This window comes from Nannobrachium achirus (genome assembly GCF_963921795.1).
Source record: "Nannobrachium achirus genome assembly, chromosome: 22".
Classification (NCBI taxonomy): domain Eukaryota; kingdom Metazoa; phylum Chordata; class Actinopteri; order Myctophiformes; family Myctophidae; genus Nannobrachium; species Nannobrachium achirus.
The window spans coordinates 51,768,225-51,790,022 of record NC_137829.1 but is presented as its reverse complement, the minus strand read 5'-3'; positions in this window follow the sequence as shown (position 1 = coordinate 51,790,022).

Below are 21,798 nucleotides of genomic sequence, written 5' to 3'. Positions count from 1 at the left end.
GAGAACCAATGCCAATAATATCAACAATCTGTCAATTGCATAGTACTCATGTATTCAAGCTATTCAAAATGGATAGAATCATGATTTATTTTTTAACATAAATGTGGAAAATGGCAAAAAAAAAAAAATTTTTTTAAGCAACAATTTCTCGGACCCCCTGCAGTACCTCCGCGGACCCCCTAGGGGTCGCGGACCCCCTGTTGAAGACCTCTGTGTTATTGGACTATTGATCATTACAGGCACCGTTACTTGTCAAACGGCTTCTGCTCTGCACCAGAGCAGGGAGAGGAGAGCCTAGAAAGGGAGGGGATCCTCTTGTCTGTTTGACAAGTAAGGGTGCCTGTGAGGTCAAAACAGCGGTTTGGTTTGTCTCAGGACGTTGTGTAAACACAATCCAATAAAAAAATACTAACTTTTAAGCTAAAGAAATAACCGCACTAGAATAAAGTCTAGCTACTCTGTTAGTTATGAGAGGGCCCGCAAAATCTAGCAACAGGGGCAGCCGAAATCTAGCAACAGGGGCAGCCGAAATCTAGCAACAGGGGCAGCCGAAATCTAGCAACAGGGGCGGCTATGAAAAAAATCGACTAAAGCAGGTATGAAGGGGTATGATAAAAGGCAGATTTAACCCTATATGTGTTTTGTTCTGAACGACTCCTTTAAGCCCTAATTTATACTTCCACTATTCAAAAGTAGACCATCGCATGAGCGTGTGGATCAGCTTTTTTCTTATTAATAATTTGATTCATTATTAATCTAAATAGTAACTAGTAACAAAAGCTTTCATAATATAAGTGTGGTAAAAAAGTATTTGCCTTTGAGATGTAGTGGAGAGTAGAAGTATACATTTAGTTATTGTAGCATATACCAAGAAATGGAAGAATGTACTTAAGTGCTGTACTTTAAATGCTACTTAGAACACACACACGCACGCACACACGCACGCACGCGCGCGCACACACACGCACGCACGCACGCACGCACGCACGCACGCACACACACACACACACACACACACACACACACCCCACTGGTTTCAGGGAATTGTGAGTTTATCACAATCATATCACATACTGTACTGTAGAAGGTTTTCATTAGGTTTCCTCAAAGCCTTGGTGTGTGTGCGTGCGTGCGTGCGTGCGTGCGTGCGTGCGTGAGTGCGTGCGTGCGTGCGTGCGTGCGTGCGTGCGTGCGTGCGTGCGTGGACACGGGCCAGGTTGCAGGCAAAGCAAACACAACTTCACATGTTTCGTTATCAGAAGCGCACGAGAGCTCTCAGAGTCAATGTCAAAGGGAAAAGCCTTCGGCCCGCGCTACAGCGCCCAGGGGCAGGTACGTACTGTAGTGAGCGCAGTGCAGTGTATGAGCTTCTGTTGTTTGCACACCTGGAAATCCTGTTGGTTCACACTAGATAAACATGTACGTGCATGCCGAGCAGTGGCTTAGAGCGAGGGAAGACCGACGACGACGGCCTACTGGGGATTTTTGCTCTCGCTCAAACTCTGCCCTCCCTTTTTGCCCCGGAGACCTGCGGAGGGCGGAGGCGAAGCTTAAAGCGCTGCTGCACACAGCCTGTTATTATCATCCGCTGCAGATTTGTTTACAAGGACAGTATATAAGGGGGAGAAAAGAAACCTTAGCAGAATGTGAAATGTTTTGTGAAACAAAGAAGCGTGATATCCTTTTTGCACAAAGGAAATCAACAGCTTATGCTGTGTTTCTTAAACCTTTGCGACTTGCGAGTCGCCACTTGTCTTCATTTCAGTCGGTTGTGTCTGTGCGACAGGTTTCTGCAGTCTGGGGTTACTGGGGTTGGGGAGCTGAGTGTCTGCATTCGGCCAAACTAGTAGCAAACGGTGTACAATCTGGACAACTTAAGCTAGGAGAGACGAGTATCCGATGGCACGTCGCACTACGTGTCTCTCGAGCATTCACACTGTCTGTGACTCCCGACATAAGGGCCGTTTATAGTTACGTACGTTTGATTTTGTGTACGTTTGGAGGTGAGTAAGAACGTGCGCTAATTACGTCAATATGCATAGTTCCGTACGGTCTCTGTGTTACATACGGTTCATTATACAACAGGTAGTCGGGCTCTCAATGGAAAACAGGCTCTCCAACCGTGCATATAACGAGCACTACTGCACGGTCTCTCATCAAGTAAAGATATCAGCTGCATTGGTCACGAAAGACCGCAAGCGCTTCTCTCTCCCCACACTATGCTAGGTGGCTGGCTAGCGGTTTTCATGTGACGTTCAGGGACACAGTAGCTAAATGTGGCATTAAAAAATTACAAATCTTAATTACAATGAAATAAAGTTGACATGCCCAGCCCTTCCTACGGAACTCGCCTGTCGGCTCGTTCCTGCGAAAAGGCTGTCGTGCAGGATAACCGCGTTAATGCACACCCTCTCGTGTAATATTGCTTAAATAAAGCCTGTGTACATATTGTATCCACTAGATGGCAGTAGGGAGAGCTATGTTGATCTCCCGCAATGAGCAAACGCTACATTGTTGACAGAGAGGTTTATAGGCATCGCCGCTAGTCGCTGTGCTGCTGTCTGAGTATGATATAAAAAGACTTTACTGGAATGGATAAGCGTGGACACGTCCCCTGGCCTGTTCACTGTTCAGCGTGATGGTGACTTTGTGATTATTATTTTTTATTATTTTTATGCCCATGGCAATGCATGACGGCACGTCACTTCCACCTACGACCAGAAAAAAAGACGAAACGTTTGTCCCTCACTACTGCCCCCACGGTTGATAAAAGTTCGCCACGGGTAATTCATGCGTACGTACGTTTTTATGGGTTTTAAATCCATCGGGTTGAGTGTTGTCCGTAAGGGTACGGACAGAGAAAAGAATGGACAGACCAACGGACCAAACGGATTCAATCTCTCTCCCCCTCCGTTTCTTGTGTATTCCTGCGGTCCTTATTGCGACCGAAGGTCGCATATAGTCTGAAGAACCGTGTCGCTTGAGTGTCCTTCCTTCCGTATCCTGTGACCGTCCTTCCGTATCCTCTGTGATGTCAGTGTGATGTCAGCGAGTTGTGACATCACTTCCTGTACATGGCGGCTACACAAAATGTGGATAACACTATATATGGAGATAGTCCAGTCCATCATGTCATATGGGACTACCGTCATAGAAAGTAGCCATTGTTAGGCCGGAGTCAATGGCTGTCTGTCTGTCTGACTGTCTCTACAGGAAGTGATGTCACATGACACACTTTTTATATATATATGTAAATATGGGGGCGTCTGTGTTAAGAACGTTTTGTTGTCAAGCTCAACGTTGGGCATTTGGACCTATACATGGAGAAATGGAGCGAAATTTGTTTGGCCTAAACATGGAGATGTGGAGAACACTATACTGCCCTACAAAGGCAGAGTGCAGTAACTACGTTTTGGGACACACCAACTTATTTGTGTCGCCCAACGGACAAATTGGCCTTCATAATATTGGGGGATGAACAATTACCTCAAGAACAGATATACAATCAGTGTAATATCACTTTTATATCTGTATCTCATTTGGCTGATCAGCTGTAACACTTTTAAACCCATTTTTTGGTGAAATTCGAAAACATAGTTACTGCACTCTGCCTTTGTAGGGCAGTATATATGGAGAAAGTCCATTCCATCATGTCATATGGGACTACCGTCATAGGCAGTAGCCATTGTTAGGCAGCTAAGCAGATTAATGGTTTAATCGTTCACTTTGTGATACAAGCGTGAAACTTGGTACATATACTCTTCAAATCCTGCTCTCTTCAAAAATAGCGCTGGCCACTCAAAATTCCAAGATGGCGGCCCCCAAAATCAAGATGTCCGCCCAAAAATGTTGTTTTTCCTTTATAACTCGAATTGCATTAATTTTAAGACCCATAAATGTATTGAAGTTGAATATAAAGATGGGCATTGCGGATGTTTTGGTACTGAGTACATGTACATGTCTGTATCTATTATGGTTCTTGAGATACAGCATATACTCAGAGCAGATTAATGGCTAATTTCATATGAATCGTTCATTTGTAATGCAAGCATGAAATTTGGTACAAATACTCTCTAAGGGCCACTCTTATAGAAAAAGGCGCTGGCCACTCAAAATTCCAAGATGGTGACCTTTTTTTTTCAAAATGGAAGCCACCTTCTCAGAGGAGATCTTGATATAATAAGAATAAGAATCGTTCACTTTGTGATACAAGGATGACATTTGGCACATTTACTCTGTAAGGGCCACTCTTATGAAAAAAGGCACTGGCCACTGAATCATTTGTTCCTTTTTCAAAATTTGCCTTTAATCTGCTCCGACTATATGCTGTATCTCAAGAACCGTAATAGATACAGACATGTACTTGGTACCAGAACATCCGCAATATCCATCTTTATATTCAACTTCAATACATATATGTGTCTTAAAATGAATGCAACTCGAGTTATAAAGGAAAAACAAGATTTTTGGAAAGACATCTTGGATTTCGGGGGCTGCCATATTGGAATTTTGCGTGGCCAGCACCTTTTTCCATAAGAGTGGCCCTTACAGAGTAAATGTGCCAAATGTCATCCTTGTATCACAAAGTGAACGATTCTTATTCTTATTATATCAAGATCTCCTCTGAAAAGGTGGCTTCCATTTTGAAAAAAAAGGTCACCATCTTGGAATTTTGAGTGGCCAGCGCCTTTTTCTATAAGAGTGGCCCTTAGAGAGTATTTGCGCTAAATTTCATGCTTGCATCAAAGTGAACGATTCTTATGAAATTTGCCATTAATCTGCTCCGACTATATGCTGTATCTCAAGAACCGTAATAGATATAGACATGTACTTGGTACCAAAACATCCGCAATACCCATCTTTATATTCAACTTCAATACATATATGGGTCTTAACATTAATGCAACTCGAGTTATAAAGGAAAAACAAGATTTTTGGACAGACATCTTGGATTTCGGGGGCCGCCATATTGGAATTTTGCGTGGCCAGCGCTATTTTTGAAAAGAGAGGGATTTGAAGAGTATATGTACCAAGTTTCACGCTTGTATCACAAAGTGAACGATTCTGATGAAATGACCCATTAATCTGCTTAGCTACAATGGACTGAGTCAAGCTCAACGTTGGGCATTTGGACCTATACATGGAGAAATGGAGCGAATCTGTTTGGCCTAAACATGGAGATGTCATATGGAACTACCGTCATAGACAGTAGCCATTGTTAGGTCGGAGTCAATGGCTGTCTGTCTGACTGTCTGTACAGGAAGTGATGTCACATGACATACTTTTTATGCCCATATATGAGTCCTTCTGTACCACATCTCCATGTTTAGGCAAACTCCCCACAGAAAGGACCTATCGCCAACCCAACCTAGGGTGTGAGCGATAGGGCCTTTCTGTGTGGAGTTTGCATGTTCTCCCCGTGTCTCCTAGGGTTGATACCCTCACAAAAACATGAACAAACTCCCCCCAGAATGACAACAACTAGAATCGTCAGAGAAACGCTGTGGTTGGCCAGATGGTCAAGAATTGGCGCGACCTCGCCCTTTAGGGCGAGGTTGCATGTCACCCTGAGGTCGCATTCCACCCTCAGGTGTCTTACTAGTGTACTACTATGCATGGTACTTGGTACTTTACTTGACAGTGTTGCCAAAAAGACGGAAGAAGGAAGTGGATGTGGAGTCTTTCTTGCATCTACCGATCCCAGTACGTGACCTTTCATGAAGCGTCTGCAAACTTAAAGGACAACTTTAGTTTTTTACAACAAGGGTTCATATTTTAGATTGTAATTAGAGAAAAGAAAAAGTAAGTGTTAAAATGTTTTCATTTGCTTCGTTCTATTAGCGTGCTAAAATGTGGGGCATGCGTACGCATGGGGGCATGCGTACAAGTGGCTAAATATGTATTTTTAGAAAAATAAGCCAGCAGTTTCTTTATTACCATTTACAGTAACACTTCTAGCCCCCATAAGTCACATCCAACCATGAAAGGTTGTGTTGTATCTTGGGAATGGGCTTATAATGTGTAAAATGACATGTTTAGCCACTTGTACACATGCCCCCAACCACTGAAATAAGAATCTCTAAAACAATAGAGAGAAGTAAATGAAATAATTTTAACACTCATCTTTTATATTCTTCTAATACAATCTAAAATATGAACCCTTGTTGTAAAAAACTAAAGTTGTCCTTTAATTGTTTTTGCAGAGGTCCTTCCGTCCTCGACATTGTCATTTTGACATCACTTTCGTCACACAACAAGCATGAATTGGAACTCACAGCAGCAAGAAAGGCTACCAGCAGCTTTGGACACAGTTAAGCCTAGACTTATGCTCCGTCGCACAACCGGTGTCGGGAAATGGCAGACCTACAAGCTCAAAGCGCGCCGCAGATGCAACGCGTTGAGAGCTTGTAAGTCGACTACTGTCAACGCGCGACACTGCCTTTTACGCCAAGCCAAAGCAATGGGATTTCCAGGCCTCCAGGGGCGTCACAAGGGGGGGGAGTGGGACTGAGTTACCAGGGCCCAAGGTGGAGGGGCCCTAGTAACTTTAGCTATCGAAAAATAGCAGATATACAAGCTCACAGTGTGGCACCGAGTGCCGTGCTGCGAGCTTGTAGATCTGCTATTTTTGAAAAGTTGTGAGAATGTGTGCAAATCTTTGAATATATGTATTTTTTAAGCAAACATTTGTAACTCAAATTTTGCTTCTGGGGGGGAGGTCCCTGGAACTAAATATTTTGAGATGGGGGGGCTCCGTGGCCAAATACATGTCATCTTGGGGGTCCTTCACATGAAAATGTGTGAGCACCACTGACATAGAAACATATAGGTTTCTTGCACACATTTTTCAATGTAGCAGTGCGAGCTTGTATATCTGCTATTTTTCAACAGTTAACATTCATGGGGGGCCCCACAGTGAATCCTTGTACCCAGGGCCCAGGATTTGGTGTGACGCCCCTGTGCCGTGTCCCCCAGGAGACTGGAATGAGATCAAACATGACTGCCAGTGATTCATTTAACACCGTCCACATTTAACACCGTCCCCCCCCCCCAACACTCTGTTTGTCTCCGTCTGGCTCTGAAACTCTCCTCGTATCGCTCCCCCTCTCTGTCTCACTCTCTTTAAAAGGATCCCTGACTAGTAAGCCATGTAGGCCTTAATATGTTATAATAACCCTCTTTATCCAAAATATACCATTTAAAACACTTAACATAGCTTCCTTTGAGAGAAAAACTTCATATTTTCAACCCATGGGGGAGCCATTGCATTGTCCGTCGCAAGCAGTGATGACGTCATAGATGCTTTTTGCGTGGTCGGGCCCATAGGGTTAATATGGAACGTCAAAACAACGTTCTCTTTACAATATTTAAAACACTGTCTTGATGCTCAGATTAACAGTATGAAGTATTGTGGTGCTTTTCTGTTCTGTTCATATCAAGTACGATGTTTTGCCGTGCCTGTAAAGTGTTTAATTCAACATTTAAAACTTGTTTACACCGCCATTTTAAATGGGCCCGACCACGCTTGTTTTCGGTGGAGATGACGGAGGCGCGCCGGCGTTGTATTATAAACACAATCTGATCTCGCTATAACAACAATCATGACATAGGCTATTTATTAGAATCACTAATTCACTATGAAGTCTTTAATTATAATTAATAAAGTAAAAATAGTAAAATAACAAACAAGGACAAATTGTTCTGCCCACAACCTTATCAAACCGAAATGCCTAAACTTAGGCCTATTATAACTACTAGAAGCGGGCGGCCCAGCGTCTAGTCGGCGACCTGGCCAACTCGGAACAATGTAAATAGGGAATGAATGCCCCGCCCTTTAATGCAAACCCCATTATACCTGTTGTCATAGGACCCGTTTTGACCATCTGTTTGCCTGTGTCCATTTATGCCCATATATGGAGATATCTGTTATCTGTCTGTCTGTCAGCGTCCATTTTATGTCCATATATGGAGATCACTGCAGATATAGTTCTGGGTCCATTTTATGCCCATATATGCCCATATGGAGATATCTGTCTATTTGCGTCCATTTCACGCCCATATATGGAGATCTCTGAATCTGTCTGTCTGTGTCCCTTTATGCCCGTATATGGAGATCTTTGTGATTCTGCGTAAATTTTATGCCCATATATGCCATTTGTGTCCATTTTATGCCCATTTATGGAGATCTCTGTATCCGTCTGTCTGTGTGTCTGTCTGTGTCCCTTTATGCCCGTATATGGAGATCTTTGTGATTCTGCGTAAATTTTATGCCCATATATGCCATTTGCGTCCATATAGTTCTGGGTCCATTTTATGCCCATATATGCCCATATATGGAGATATCTGTCTATTTGCGTCCATTTCACGCCCATATATGGAGATCTCTGAATCTGTCTGTCTGTGTCCCTTTATCCATTTTATGCCCATATATGGGGGCATTCATTTTATGCCCATATATGGAGAACGCGCGTGCCCGTGGGACGAACGGTTCTCATATGGGGGCATTAATTTTATGCCCATATATGGAGAACGCGCGTGCCCGTGGGACGAACGGTTCTCGAGATACGCGGATACATACACACTCACAGAGATTTTTTGTTGACTCATGTGGCGTACGTGATGTCAGAGCCTTTTATGAAGTGATGTCACAATGAGTCAGAGCTTTCGCCGATTTCCTCAGAAACAGCCTGATGTCAACAATCAACCCCGCATAAGGAGATTCCGAACGTTTCGCGCCGGTTCGGGAAAACCGCGCGTCGGGTCGGGTCGAGACCCGGCACTGCACTCCGTGCCGCGGCGGGGAACGCGCGTGCCGAATCTGAAGCCGGTGGGACGAACGGTTCTCGAGATACGCGGATTACAGACACACACACACGCAGAGACTTCTCGCATTTATAGATAGATAGATGATAATGGTTCTTAACTTCTTGGAAGTCCCAATTATTAAGTATAATACTTGACTTATATTACATCATATTACAACATATTACTGTCCCCTGTCCAACATATTACGGTGAAACACTGAACTCATCATGGTCTCTCGTGCCACAACCCTGAAACATTTTTAAATCAGCCAACAACCCACTCCCTCTCATGGTAAATGGCTTACATCTCTAATGTAATCCTGGGCGCTACAGTCCCTCTGCCAACCTGGGGAGAGCAATGGACTGACCTCATGCTTCCTTCAATGCATGAGGAGGCCAAGCTGCTTCTTCTCACCTGACAGGGGGGGAGATTCCCTGGTAAGACGTAGCACGTGGATGGAACACGTTATTCCAGCCAGATCCTTTTCCCTCCATCAGACCAGGCGGAGGCAGTCTAGAGACCAGGGACATTGCATGTTTCTTGTGAGGGTACCTACCCTAGGAGACACAGGGAGAACATGCAAACTCCACACAGAAACGCCCTTTCGCCAACCCCACCTATAGGGGGTGGGCGCTGACGACATGGAGGAGAGAACACGCCCCTAGCGGAAATCGAAGCCGGGACCTTTTAGCTTTGAGGCGACAACGCTACCGACTGCGCCACCGCGGCCCCTCCAGAACACGTTTTATTTTAATGATCAATCCATCGATTGTCTTCTAACTCAGATCAATCAAACAAACGTGGTACACTTTATTAGCATCTGCTTTCTTTATATTAATGTTACATCAATCTTAGAACCCCTGGCATGTATACCATCGTATTCTATCACAACATCATCACACCACCATCGCCTTTCATCGGATGAAAACGTCGGATGCTGGTTTGACACGTGTGCGCAGGGGTGTCACACCAGGGCTCTGGGCCCTCGGTACAACACTCACATGTTCTGCTTTAACTATTGAAAAAGAGCAGATATTAGGTTGGAATAACGTGTTCCTTCCACGCGCTACGTCCATCCCGGGGAAATCCTCCCTGTCAGGTGAAAATAAACAACTTGGAATACTCGTGCATTGAAGGAAGCATGAGGTCAGTCCGTTGTCTCCCCAGGCGCGGCAGAGGGAGAGCAGAGCCCAGGATTACATAGGCAATTGGCACTGGGTGAAAATGGGTTGCAAAATCGTGGGATAAAAATTATAAGGACGAGAAGATATACAAGCTCACTGCAGCGCGGCACCGAGTGCCGCCCTGCGCGCTTGTAGATCTGCTATTTTTTGAAAAATCCGGAAAATGTATACAGTCTTTGAATATTTCAAATCCTTCTGAGGTTTTTTGAAAAACCTATGTTTCTATGTCAGTGGTGCTCAAATCTTTTCATGTGAAGGACCCCCAAAATGATATGTATTTGGCCATGCACGCTTAAAAAAAAGACATATATTCAAATATTTGCAAACATTTTCACGACTTTACAAAAATAGCAGATCTATTTTTTTCAATAGCTAAAGTATAAAATAATTAAGGCCCCTCCACCTTGGGCCCTATAGGAACTCAGTCCCCCCCCCCCCCCCCCCCCTTGTGACGCCCCTGCGTGCGCGACATTGAATCGTCCGATCAAAGCCGTGTCGGACATGATAATTATTAACCCTTTGTTGCATGCCGTGCGGAGCCATTGCAGGTCCCATCTGAGTGGAATGTTAATACAGGGGGGGGGGGGGGGGGGGGGGTTTGGACGAGGAAAGGTCTCGTGGGACCGGGGAGACGGTCTAGTCAGAGTGCGGCATGATTGGTAGAGACAGGCCACTCTGAGGGAGACTAAATGAGGACTGGCAGCTCTAATCAGGGGCGTCAATTGGGTATGGCAGGGGTATGCAGCTGCCATACCCTGCATGGGTCCAGGGAGAAAATAAAAGTTACTTTTAAATATAAATCCATGAATGTCTCTTTGTCTATCTGCGCTGGTTATTATGTTGTTAAATTACAGTAAAATGAATACAAAAACAATTAACAAAATGGTCACTTTAACAAGGTATTATAATTATATTCTCCACACTTTTATTCTCCCCATATTGACAAAATGGTATATTCACAGGTTCTGTAGGTCAGTTGCACAGGTTCAATCAATTATTGTTAATTGTGGCACGTTTACTAACATGCCAAGTTGAGCTGCACTTGAACAACCGTTCCAGGCTGCCATATCCAGCCCAAGAAACCATAGAAACCTGTATAAAAAAACTGACAAAACTCATTTTTTCCTTGTGAAAATAGCCGATCTACAGGCTCACAACGGACAACGCCTTGCAGCGCGAGGCGTTGTGAGCATGTAGATCGGCTATTTTCACAATAGAACCGTGTTATACAAAATGTAATGCCTCTTTTCCATGAGGACTCCCATCTTTGCCATACCCTAGCTTTTGCTGAACTGACGCTACTGGCTCTAATGGCTCCCTGTTTCATCCTGCTGTTTGCTACATTTCCTGCGTGCTTGCGCGCGCGTGTGTGTAGGTGTGTGTACGTGTACGTGTGTGTGTGTGTGTGTGTGTGTTTGACATGTGAGTGTGTGCGAGTGTTTTGTTACACAAGGAATTATATTGTCACTGTCGGGTCGAAACCTTGTATGTCCAGAACCGTTTCTTTAACGAAAAAAATTAGAATGAGTTAAAGTAATGAAAATAGCCGATCTACGTAGATCTGCTATTTTCACTACTTTTGTGCAACACTCTTGCATGGGGGATTTAATTTATGAAAGAACGTAGTATTCTGAAACTTGGAGATCAAGGCTTCTGCCCGACAGTGAAGATATGGCTGATTTTTTTTTTTATCTGCGCACTTTTAGCCGCTGCATTTGTATCGCAAGCAACACTCGGGCATGTCATTATAGGCGAATAATTACAAAGAAATAAAACTAAATGTACACAGAAATAGCTCAACGTCACCATTGACAGCCAATGAGGGACCAGCATTCCTGGTGATGGCAGTGGTGATGCCATGGTGATGCCCGTGGTGATGCCATGGTGATGCCAATGGTGATGCCATGGTGATGCCAGTGGTGATGCCATGGTGATGCCATGGTGATGCCAGTGGTGATGCCATGGTGATGCCATGGTGATGCCAGTGGTGATGCCATGGTGGTGCCAGTGGTGATGCCATGGTGATGCCATGGTGATGCCATGGTGATGCCAGTGGTGATGCCAGTGGTGATGCCATGGTGATGCCAGTGGTGATGCCATGGTGATGCCAGTGGTGATGCCATGGTGATGCCATGGTGATGCCAGTGGTGATGCCATGGTGAAGCCAGTGGTGATGCCATGGTGATGCCAGTGGTGATGCCAGTGGTGATGCCATGGTGATGCCATGGTGATGCCAATGGTGATGCCATGGTGATGCCAATGGTGATGCCATGGTGATGCCAGTGGTGATGCCATGGTGATGCCAGTGGTGATGCCAGTGGTGATGCCATGGTGATGCCAGTGGTGATGCCATGGTGATGCCAGTGGTGATGCCATGGTGATGCCATGGTGATGCCAGTGGTGATGCCATGGTGATGCCAGTGGTGATGCCAGTGGTGATGCCATGGTGATGCCAGTGGTGATGCCATGGTGATGCCAGTGGTGATGCCAATGGTGATGCCATGGTGATGCCAGTGGTGATGCCATGGTGATGCCAGTGGTGATGCCATGGTGATGCCAGTGGTGATGCCATGGTGATGCCAGTGGTGATGCCAGTGGTGATGCCATGGTGATGCCATGGTGATGCCAATGGTGATGCCATGGTGATGCCAATGGTGATGCCATGGTGATGCCAGTGGTGATGCCATGGTGATGCCAGTGGTGATGCCATGGTGATGCCAGTGGTGATGCCATGGTGATGCCAGTGGTGATGCCATGGTGATGCCAGTGGTGATGCCAGTGGTGATGCCATGGTGATGCCAGTGGTGATGCCATGGTGATGCCAGTGGTGATGCCATGGTGATGCCAGTGGTGATGCCAATGGTGATGCCATGGTGATGCCATGGTGATGCCAGTGGTGATGCCATGGTGATGCCATGGTGATGCCAGTGGTGATGCCATGGTGATGCCAGTGGTGATGCCAATGGTGATGCCATGGTGATGCCATGGTGATGCCAGTGGTGATGCCATGGTGATGCCATGGTGATGCCAGTGGTGATGCCAGTGGTGATGCCATGGTGATGCCATGGTGATGCCAGTGGTGATGCCAGTGGTGATGCCATGGTGATGCCAGTGGTGATGCCAGTGGTGATGCCATGGTGATGCCAATGGTGATGCCATGGTGATGCCAGTGGTGATGCCATGGTGATGCCAGTGGTGATGCCCGGGGTGATGCCATGGTGATGCCAGTGGTGATGCCAGTGGTGATGCCAGTGGTGATGCCATGGTGATGCCAATGGTGATGCCATGGTGATGCCAGTGGTGATGCCAGTGGTGATGCCATGGTGATGCCATGGTGATGCCAGTGGTGATGCCAGTGGTGATGCCATGGTGATGCCAGTGGTGATGCCATGGTGATGCCATGGTGATGCCAGTGGTGATGCCAGTGGTGATGCCATGGTGATGCCAGTGGTGATGCCAGTGGTGATGCCATGGTGATGCCAATGGTGATGCCATGGTGATGCCAGTGGTGATGCCAGTGGTGATGCCATGGTGATGCCAGTGGTGATGCCAGTGGTGATGCCAGTGGTGATGCCAGTGGTGATGCCATGGTGATGCCAGTGGTGATGCCATGGTGATGCCATGGTGATGCCAGTGGTGATGCCATGGTGATGCCAGTGGTGATGCCAGTGGTGATGCCATGGTGATGCCAATGGTGATGCCATGGTGATGCCAGTGGTGATGCCATGGTGATGCCATGGTGATGCCAGTGGTGAGCGCACCTCTCTGCCGCCCTGCTGGCGCACGTTGGCACCTCCTCGACCGAGTAGTTTTGGTTGTATTCAGAAAGAGAAGAGAAAAGCCAGGAGAAAAATCTAAACCAGTGTTTCTCAACCACTGTGCCTGGGGACCTAGTGTGCCCCTGAGAAGGGTCAAGTGTGCCCCTTGAAACTGCTTGAAAGCCAGTATTGTATTTATAATTTTAAAAATGATTTAAACTAGTGAAAACAGCCGATCTACAAGCACACAACGCCTCGCGGTGCGAGGCGTTGTGTGCTTGTAGATCTGCTGTTTTCACTACTGTTGTGTGACAGCCTTGTATGATGAAGCAGGGCTTTACTTTGCGAAGAAACGTACACATTTGAAACTTGGAGATACAAGGTTTCTTCCCGACAGTGACGATATTTACACCCCCGTATTATGTTGGTGTGCCCATGGATTCTTGGGAAATGAAAAGTGTGCCCATGCAGAAAAAAGGTTGAGAAACACTGATCTAAACCATAATGAAAAACAAGTCAAGGATAGGCAAAAATTCAAAGACAGGCGTAATTATTATTATAATATATTATATTTATTATTGGTATTTCTTTTAAGAACTACTGCCTTAGAATAGATGATTATAGCTCGTCGTAGATCGTAGCCGCTTGACGCCGTTGTCAAAATGTTCTTCCAGTGACCACCCAAATGCATCACTATTTGATGTCATCTTCCTGTAAGCCTTAAGGCCCATTCCCACTGGGCCAGATAACAGATAAAAAAAAAACTCTTTCTACAGATATTTTTCCATTCAAAGTGGATGGTATAGATACAGATAAAAAAAAGAATATTTGCCACAGATCAAAGAATCTGTGGCAAATATCTGTGGTAGATATAATTTTTTTTATCTGTAACTACCATCCACTTTGAATGGAAAAATATCTGGAGAAAGAGATTTTTTTTTATCTGTTATCTGGCCCAGTGGGAATGGGCCTTTACATTTATTTATTTACAAGGCGTTCCCTTTCACCTCCTTGTTTTTGTCTTCTTATGGGAAGCTTATGGCAGTTGCCATAGTAACAACCGAACCCCCCCCACTCCCTAACTTTGGCTCCAGTAGAGTCATTATTCACATTCCATTAGTCTCGTGCAGTAGATTGGTTGCTTCATGGTAGGGGTCCTTCCTCATGCCTCAGGGTGCTATAACATTGATTAGACCTGGGTGGAGGTGGGTGGGGGAGAGGTTGTGGGGGTCTCTGGGAGACAGTAAAAACAGAGTGTGGCTGTTCCGGGCCCTCGGGGGCCATGACTACCTATTAATGAGAGAGAGAGAAAGAATGAGAGGGGTGGGGGGGTGGGGGGTGGAGCCTTAACCTAACCGAGCCAGAGCAGTAGCTTGATTGTTTCAGAGCAGAAGGCTCTGGATGCCTCTTCCACAGGCCGCCATAGCTCCAGGCTCGCTCTCCTCCGGTCCATTAACTGTTTAACCACTTAAACCTCATATCCACTGGCGTCAGTTCAGGAAAAAAGCTAAGGTATGGCAACATGACTGGTGTCGTGCAAGACACCAGTCATGTGGCCATACCTTAGCAACAGGCATGATAAATTTATTTTAAGAATTTTAGTTTCTACGGTTTCTTGGGCTGGATGATATGGCAGAATAGTTGTTCAAGTGCTGCCAAAGGCATGTTAGTAAACGTGCCACACTTAACAATAATGAATTACACCTGTGCAGCTGACCTGCGGAAGCTGGGAATATACCATTTTGTCAAGATGGGGAGAATACAAGTGTGGAGAATATAATTATAATACCTTGTTAAAGTGAACATTTAGTTAAATGTATACTGTAATTTAACAACATAATAACCAGCACAAAGAGACATTCATGGATTTATATTTAAAAGGTCACAACGCCTGCGAGGCGTTGTGTGCTCCTAGATCGGCTGTTTTGACTACTCTTGTGCAACGGCCTTGTATGATGAAGCAGGGCTTTACTTTGCAAAAAAATGTACAAATTTGAAACTTGGAGATACAAGGTTTCGGCCTGACAGTGACGATAAATGGTAATTCATTGGCGGATTCCTCGCGGCTCGCGTCAGTGCAACCACATTGGCAAGTTTTTTTCTGTTCTAGATTCTGTTTATTTCACTGTTAAAGGGGCCTTAAAGGGGGCGACACGCGCACTGATTCAATCCAGCGTTCTTCCACGGCAAACAGCAGTCCAGAGGAGCCGACCTGCACAGCAAGCTGGGAGATCTGGTTTTAACACAGCGTTTTAAAGATAAGGTTTCCTTCAGTGAATCAACACCATTGTTGTGAATCTGTGTCACCAGACTTCTGGAAGGTCAGACCGGGAGGCCGGGAGCTCACTATGCTGACAGGACACACACGTTCACATGCACGCACACACACACACACACACACACACACACACACACACACACACACACACACACACACACACACACACACACACACACACACAATACTGCAATACTGTAGAAATACTCTGTTATATGTACAGTACAAGTCCAGAATTCTAAATGTACTTGAGTAAATGTACACAAATATTGGTATCAAAATGTACTTAAAGTACCAAAAGCACTCATTATGCAGAATGTACCATTTGACAGGTTTTCAAATACATAAAATGTTGACCGAAAAAGTTTGTAAGTGAGCTATTTTCAAATGGTCGAAATGTATATAGCCTAGGGCTGAAGCTGAAGTGAGTAATTGTTGAGTTTTGTAATGAAGTAACGAGTAACTAAAGTTTTAAAATAATTGTAGTGGAGCAGAAGTACAATAATTTGCCTTAAGTAAAAGTATTGACAATTGTAAATAAGTAAAACAAATCCTCAAAATTGTACTTGGGTAATAAGTACAGTACTTAGGTAAATGTACTTAATTACTTTACACCACTGACATTAACCCATTAAGACCTGAGGCAGATTCTACAACTACTTTCTAAATCAGTGGTTGTCAAGGACCCCCACATTGATATATAACTGGCTGTGGACCGCCATAAAAAAAATTAAGATTAAGATTTTTCACAATGCGACACGATATGGTGCTCTGTGAGCTTGTATATCTGCTATTTTTGAAAAAAAATAATAATAATAATAATACAGATGGCTTTCCCAGTTTTAATGCTTGGGTTCTAAACTTCTCCCCCAGAAGAAGAATTTAGTCTTTCTTGGAGACAGGGGCGTCACACCAAATTCTGGGCCCTGGGTACAAGGATTCACTGCGGGCCCCCCATGAATGTTAACTATTGAAAAATAGCAGATATACAAGCTCACAGCGCGGCACCGAGTGCCACGCTGCAAGCTTGTAGATCTGCTATTTTTGAAAAATCGTGAAAATGTGTGCAAGAAACCTATGTCAAGAACCCCCAAGATGATATGTATTTGACCACGGACCCCGATCTCAAAATATTTAGTTCCAGGGACCACCCAGAAGCAAAATTTGAGTTACAAATGTTCGCTTAAAAAATACATATATTCAAAGACTTTCACACATTTTCACAACTTTTCAAAAATAGCAGATCTACAAGCTCGCAGCGCGGCACTCGGTGCCGCGCTGTGAGCTTGTATATCTGCTATTTTTCAATAGATTAAGTTATTAGGGCCCCTCCACCTTGGGCCCCAGTAACTCAGTCCCACTTTCCTACCCCTTGTGACGCCCCTGCTTGGAGACCAATATCACTGCTGTAGATGGTAGTCTGGAATCTCATGTGTGGATTCTGTGGAACCAGCATTTCCAAGGGGCGGATTACAAACAAATGCCCGTGGTGATGAACCCAACACATTTTGCAAACTGGGCCCCGATAGGCGCCCCACAACTTCAGGGGCAGCGAAATCCAATCACAACCGAATCGGTCAGACTATTAAATATGTGTTCTTTTCTTTTCTTTTTCCCTTTTTTCACGTTTTCTTTTTTCTTTTATGCAGACTGGCAGATTCACAAATAATCCTAATCTTGAAAGACACTCAAATCTACAATCTTTGACTTCTTCTTCAGATAGTAGTATAGTGTAGTTGCATTGGCAACGAAGAGGGAGGCTGTTTCTCAGCAAGAGGTAAACAGAGAGACATGAGAGGCTTTCACTTAACGTTCTCCTGCTTCTCTGGAAGCAGAAGAATCAGGTGGTTTTTGTCAGCATTCGAGATATAACGTTTCCTTCTCTGAATCAACACTATTGTTGTGAATCTGTGTCACCAGACTTCTGGAAGGTCGGCCCACTTGCCACTAGCTAACTGAGCTGGTGCGACGCACGCACACGCGAGTGCATCGGCCATACACTCTCACACATGCATGTATGCACACTATAATTTCACTAGCAATGTTGCTTGCTGCATTCTATGCCCATGTGTGACAATAAAGACACACACACACACACACACACACACACACACACACACACACACACACACACACACACACACACACACACCCACGCGCACTGCGCGCACACACTTTCTCACATGCACTACGCACTATACTGTCCCTTAATTCTTTGAGCTTTCTTTGAGCAGTATACCATACTCAAATAAATTCAAATAAATGAAGGGAACATTTTGTTCTCTTCATTTCTTTGAGCAGTGTATCTGTGAGGTGTTGATCAGGTATATCTAAAGGTTTACCGATGTTTCCCCATGAATGTTCCATCCATGCCAGGCAGAACATCTAATTCACGCTGCATCAGGCGATTCATTACCCAGGCTCGCTGGCTTCAAAGGAGCAGCATGTGTTTTCACTTTGTCCCCCTCACCCATTGGTGGAAAGGTTTTTTGTTTCAATTCTGCTGAAATAGTAAAGTAAATTCAACATTTACTTGAGTAAAAGCGCAAAAGTATCGGTGTTAAAAATGTACTTGCAGTACCAAAAGTACAAAGTCCTCATTATGCAGAATGTCCCATTTCCCAAGTTTTCAAATGTATACAAGTATTTTGAAAGTAGCAGATCTACGAGCTCGACAAATTGTGAGCATGTCATATGACATAAGTTTAAAAAAAAAGTAAAAGAAAAAAAAAGTCGGTAAAATAGCCTTTTATTTAAACTATTTCTGCACGGCACCATAGTAGGGATGGGACGATAAGCGATATTATCGTTTATCGTGATAAAAAACACAATATTCGTATCGTGGAGATTTCATTTATCGTGATATCGTCCTCCGTCATCATGCACTGGGATCAATTCACCTTTTATTTGCTGAGCTGCATATCCGGTACCACTTAAACCCTCTATAATTGGTAAAAGGTACTTATAATACATACTTGACACAGTCTTTTTTTCGCTCTATGTCTTTGCCAAAAAATAGCCAATCTACAAGCTCACAGCGTTGTAGATCGGCTATTTTATGGCAAATGCCCCACCCCAAAATATGCCCTAAAATAAAAGCTTTTTAACTGTCCCTCAAGAGTGCCTTGGTCTAACTTTTTTTTGCTCCACCCCAGGATAATGGATTTTGATTATCGTGATAATATCGTAAATCGGGATTTCTTTTGTCACAATAATCGTGATGTGAAATGTTCATATCGTCCCATCCCTACACCATAGTGTGACAAAGTATAAAATAAGTGGGTAATCAATTCATTGATTTATCTAAATATGGTGGGATTAATCGATTGTGACAAGCTTCTTTAAAGGACTGACAAATGTTCTTTAGCTGGGACATCCGTGGATAATGGACATGCATGATGCTACCGCTAAGATGATCTGAGTGATGAATGCGTGATCTGAATCAATTATGGTTGGGAGGAGCTACAGTCCATCTCTGGACATGGTTTACATAACAGAAACAAGGTCTTTAAATAATAATAAGCAACAACAGCATTTATTCACCGTCAAGCGTCAACATACAGTATAAAAAGACTATAAATGTACTGTAAGTAAACATCATCATTATAACTTTGTTGCTGTCGGCCATCTCCATAATTTCAAAGCTTGATCATGCTACAGTGTACTAGGCCTACTGAAGAAGGGACACAAGATCGGGGTTTGCCAATTATTGTCTGTTCATTTAACACGGTAAAATTGGAAGTCGGTGCACTGTGATTGATTGTGTGATGAATTTGTTTGATTTGTTTGCAATTGTTTTGCATTTTCATGTTGCTCTGCAACACAGGGTTTAAAGGAGTTGTTCACCCCCAAGATTTCTATTGATTACTCACACCATATATATACAGTATAATATAGTATTTGTCGCATTCCTAAGACAAAAAAATGTATAATAGTACATTTACCAACATTGTTTCCGGATGGCAAGCGGACTCAATGGGGGTAAATTTATCATAACCAAATTATATTATTGGTTGACAAATACAAACAAATATTACTGAACTCAAGTCTCCATGGCGTGAGTACTAAAAAAAAAGTCATTTTGGGGGTAAACTACTCCATAGTTAAATATACAGTATCAAGAATTACTGACACAGACAGGACCTTCTGTTTCTTTAGTACAACAAGTAACTTGTACAGTAGCTGTTTTAAGCTTGTAGATCTAATACTTTTGATGTTGATGATTTTGAGTTTTGGACATAATGAGGTTCCCACCACCCGACCACCGTGTAGACAATATGCCTTCCGGTTGGTTCTAGCGGAAGTGGCGGAAGTCCTGCGTTTAACGGAAGTTACATCATGCGTTGCAGTCTTCCGGTGAAATTCTCACGGCGGAAGTTGAACGCTTTCTGCCTTATATTGTCACCAGGCTTTTCTCTTCGCAGATGAGTAAAGCCTGGCTACGCGATGCTACCACCCAAGTATGAAGAGATATACAGTAAATGTACTGTAAGCATAATCAGATTATCTGTTCTCTCACTGTGTCACAGTCGGAAACATAATAAACCTGTTGTTCCAATGGTTCCAATGTAGTTGTTTTTTTTTTTGTCACACACAAGCTCATATACTTTTCAGTGGTTCAATATTTATTTACCGGTGTATTTATATTTAACCCATGCACAGACACAACTGTGACTATCACTTTCAGATTTGTGTCAAAATAGCAACAAAAACATCACACCCAATGTGAAGTGAGCGGTGGTCATGCTTGCATAACGTCTTCAGACTAGGATGTAAGTCTAGGATGTACAGGCTACAGACACACACATTGCTATGGCAAAACATGACAGGAATCTGGCTACAGACACACACACACAGCCACTCTATGGAGCGGTTTACCACCGCTCAAAAAGGATCTAGGCCTACTGTAGCTCATTGTGAGCCATCTTCGTTGTTTTGTACCCTTACTCGACTAAAACTTTGATACAAGACTGTTAGGGCAAATGCTTATAATACTTTTAGAGCCATATTTATTTCGGTTCGGTCCCTGTCTAAACTACAATATGATGTCATTCATGGGTCCCTGTCTAAACTACAATATGATGTCATTCATAGTTCCCTGTCTAAACTACAATATGCTCTACAAGCTCAAAACGCGTCACTTTGTGACCACATTTCAAGCTTGCAGATCTGCTATATGCTTTTGTGTGACGCCGTTAGTATGAACAAGTAGAAGGCATTCATTTACAAAAAAAAACTTTTTTTTTTTGAATATGCATCCCCACCTGTGTAGGGGGGAGGTGCTAGCTTAATCAATTACATGTAATCTGAGTATCAGAATTAACAGTACCAAGTTATCGGTATCAAGTCACAGAAAGTGAAAAACAAGCATAGTATTTCTTCTTTTTTGTACATTGTGTCATGATTAGATTGTGTTTTATGCCTTTTTGTTTTAGTTTTCACGTTGATTTAATAAAGACCATCAAATCATCAGTCGGACTTCCATACTTCATTCCAGCCAGGGTTTGCTACATGCTACACATACAATGCTTATTTCCCACCTCTGAAACAGAGAGCACTGATTGGCTCGCCTGCAGGCAGCATCACCTCTAGCCCTGAATACATGACTCTCATATACATGAGAGTCATGCTCGAACTTTAACATGAGGACCAGTGGGTAATCGAGCCCTCAACGGTTTGCGCTAGGAACATCAGATTTCAAAAATAAAGTGCTTACCCAAGCCAACTCTGCTAACGATTTGACGCCGCACAACGTTCATTACACGCCGCTCCC